We start from the raw sequence: 4,073 nt of genomic DNA, 5'->3' as shown, positions 1-4,073 counted from the left end.
AGCGAGCGCCTGGGGGCGTGCGAGAACCGCCCGGGGCTTAGCGGCGGGCAAACAGTGCGCCCCGCGCTGTGCTGTGCTGCGGTTTGAAGAGGCTGCGGGTTTACGCAGCGCGACATATTGCAAGCGGCCACGCGTGCGTTAATATTAGACGGCCGTCTTTGTGCGTGCCGCCATTGTCTCTGCCGCGGTTTCCTGGGATCGCCGCCCACAGCGGAACAATACGCCGCCTGCCATCTGTTAGCGATCTGTGGCCGGCGCCGGCGCCGGCCCGTCTCCCGGGGCACAACAGGTACCGCCGTTCCCACCGCGCCCGCTTCCGGTCGATAACCAGTTACCGACTCGGGCACGTCCGTTTTGCTCTAATTGACAATTTCAGCCTTGGTGCTTGTGGAACTTTCCTTTTTCATTGTATGCAGGCCTCAGAAACACACATTATCTGAAGTCAACGACTGCACGGATGTCTCGATGCCGACCGGCGCATCTTATATTCGGCGGCTACCAGTCATTTAGTAGTAAGTATTGAAATGCCTAAAATATGAAAAAAATTACCGTCTTTCATCACAAATCATGAATTAATTTTAGACGCGCTAACCAGTACAAGTCTCGCGGTTCTAGGCGCGCAGTCCGGAACCGTGCGACTGCTACGGTCGCAGGTTCGAATCCTGCCTCTGGCATGGATGTGTGTAATGTCCTTAGGTTAGTTAGGTTTAAGTAGTTCTAAGTTCTAGGGGACTGATGACCACAGCAGTTGAGTCCCATAGTGCTCAGAGCCATTTGAACCAGTACAAGTCCCCATTCGTCTTCAAATACTTATATCTTCCTCTCTCTTCCTTTCTCTCTCTCTCTCTTTCTCTCTCTCTCTCTCTCTCTTTTCTGCTATTCACCTTGTGTCCTGTAGCCATCGCTCAGCGTTTTCTCGCCTTTCTAATACAATATAAGATATTGTTCTTCCCGCGCGGAACTAGCCGAGCGGTCTTAGGCGCTGTAGTCATGGACTGTGCGGCTGGTCCCTGCGGAGGTTCGAGTCCTCCCTCGGGCATGGGTGTGTGTGTTTGTCCTTAGGATAATTTAAGTTAAGTAGTGTGTAAGCTTAGGGACTGATGACCTTAGCAGTTAAGTCCCATAAGATTTCACACACATTTGAACATTTTTTGGTATTGTTCTTATTGTTGACGTCTCCAGTCAGAAGGCGGGCTGGAAAAATCTACCCCCGCTAGTCGATATTGTGCGGGTCTCTTCATCTCTGTATTACTGTTGCAAGCTACATCCATTTGAACCTATTTACTGTATTCAAGAGTTGGCTTCTTACCAAACTGATGATTACCTAATGCTTCAGGATATTTCCTACCAACTGAGCCCTTCTCCTAGTCAAGCTGTTCCATAAATTTCGCATTTCCACAGTTTTATACAGAATCTCAACCTTAGTTACTCGACTTGTCCATCTAATCTTCAGCATTCTTCGGTAGCACCACATTCCAAAAGCTTCCATTCTTGTTTGTAGTCGACAGGATCGTCTTGAGAGAAGTCAGCAGCAGTATGCGAGTGGATATTTAAGAGCATTCTCATTTATCGTCCCGTCTCATTTGCACGCATTTTTAATTCGATTACATGTTTCGATCACTCTGGATTATCTCCAGATCTAAGTGATTGCATCAGCAACCCGCCTTGTCTGCTCAAAACAACATATTGTTCTGAGTAGACAAGATGGGTTGCTTATGCAATTACTTAGATCTGGAGATGATCCAGAGTGATCAAAACATGATAAAAGTGTGTAACTGAGACGGAACAATAAATGAGAACTACGTTAAATATCTACTTGTCTGAACTGTTGATCGTCCGCTTTTCACTTCAGTGTAAGTTAAATAACTTCAGAAGGACTATAAAACTTATATTTATATTCGATAGTAACAAATTAGGCGTTTTAGGAAACGCTTTTCTTGACATTGCCACTCTGAATTTTGTATCATGTCTACTTCGGCCATCCTCAGTCATTTTGATGTCCAAATAGAAAAACTCACGTGCTACTTTCCGTGTCTCAATTACTAATCTAATTCCATTAGCGCCGCATGATTTACACCGACTACATTCCGTTACTCTTGTTTTACTTTTGGTGATGTTAATCTTAGAATATCTTTTCAAAACATTTTCCATTCCGTTCAACTAATTCTCCTTAGTTCTTTGCCGTCTTTGACAACTACAGTGTCGTCGGAAAACTTTAAAGGTCTAATTTGTTCTTCGTCAACTTTAATTCCCCTTCCAAATTTCTCCTGAGTTTCCTTACTGCTTGCTTAATGCACACAATGAGTCTCACTCGTTTCTAAACTACTGTTTCCCTTTCGTGCATTTTGACTCTAGGGTAAGATTACATTGATTAAAAAATTCCATAAATATTTCTTAAAATTATGTATTATTTTGACGAAGGGGTAATGGTTAATAATGACTGATTAACTGCTGTAAAAATATATTTGCTGGTTAGAATGTGAGCATGTTAATAAAATATGATTTATATTTTCTGTTGTTATATCACATTCACAGTACACATATTCGGTGAACGTGTCTGGGCAATGATCCGTGATTAAATCGCCTGCTGATTATGGAACTTACAAAATTTTTATTCCCCCTAAGTAGGTCGGATCAGGACTTAAAGGGATTTTTTGGTTGAATTTGTCAATAATATGCCTGTTTACTGCTTTTTGATAGTTGATATTCGAATTTTCCGTTGGCGTCTTGCTCTTCTAAATAATGAAGTCATCACGAATGGCGGCGTTAATTCTACATTTTTTGAGCAGTGGTATTCGCTAAGTCATCGATTATTTAGTTACATTTATCATTAGCACGTAAATCTTACTTTCTTCCCGTGGTTTACATTTTTCTTGGTGGCTTTCATAACGTCCATTGGCAGTAGCTTAGTTTTCTTGTGAAATGCTGGGATCTTTGAGAAAGGTTCTTAAGCCGTTAAGATCATATTTTTCTGGTTGGTTTTGCTTGCAATGTAAAGGTGCAAATAAAGCTATGGATTCGACAGAAAAACTAGAAGTCGAACTGGTACGCGCAATCAACTCTTCGTACCCGTCCTTGGACGCAGCAACACGCAAGCCACTCTCCTGACTTCAGCAGAAAAACTAGAAGTCCCACTGGGAAGCGAAAACTATTAATTTTTCGTAACCTTGCTTGGATACAGGGACGTGCAACTCACTTTGTTACCTGTGGTCTGTGGTTTTTTAGCTGTCAGTAGATATCTCCAAATAGTCCAGAAAATTATCAGCTGTGCAACTAACTGTGTACATAAATGTTCGAATTTTCCTTGGTCCTCTCACATGCGCATTTGTTAATCACAGGACGAGAAGATTGTCACTAAAATGATTTTACACAAGTTACTTATTCCTTCTAGAATTTGTCGCGCAGAATTGAGATACTGATAATTTTCATCGCAAAGCAATGATTCTGCGCATTACTATTATTCCGTATAAGTCAACACTTTCAGTCACTCAGCACGTTACTAAATACAAACATGCCAAGAAGCGTACCGTATCTAACTTGTTCCGGTATTTCAGTGATAGCGTTCTGTAGTTTTCGGAATTTACTTGCTGTACATGGTTATAACTGTAATATTTTGGCTCCTTTTGTTTCATGGAAGAAGTAATTCTGTGAAGCTGCTAAATGAAGTGTTGATGTTGCACTTTCATTGTTTATTTAACGTGTTTTCTGCAGATTTTATTTTGTAAAAAAGTATTTCAAGTCATTTCACATGTCTAAAGTTTTCTTTTAGTTTATCTCTGAAGAACAGTGAGGCTTTCGTTTGCGTCACTATTTGTCTGTTCTGGTAGTTAATTACAGTTTAGTTCACGAGCTGGTCTTGGAGGTTCTGAAGAACGACGTTTTAAAACATATTTACGAGTTGTGTGACACCAATTAAGCCGGCCGCTGGTGGCCGAGCGGTTCTGGCACTACAGTCTGGAACCGCGCGACCGCTACGGTCGCAGGTTCGAATCCTGCCTCGGGCATGGATGTTTGTGTTGTCCTTAGGTTAGTTAGGTTTAAGTAGTTCTAAGTTCTAGGGGACTTATGACCTC

The sequence above is a fragment of the Schistocerca nitens genome, chromosome 2, assembly GCF_023898315.1.
Source record: "Schistocerca nitens isolate TAMUIC-IGC-003100 chromosome 2, iqSchNite1.1, whole genome shotgun sequence".
Lineage (NCBI taxonomy): Eukaryota > Metazoa > Arthropoda > Insecta > Orthoptera > Acrididae > Schistocerca > Schistocerca nitens.
The sequence above is the reverse complement of the archived record's forward strand: the minus strand, read 5'-3'. Positions refer to the sequence as shown.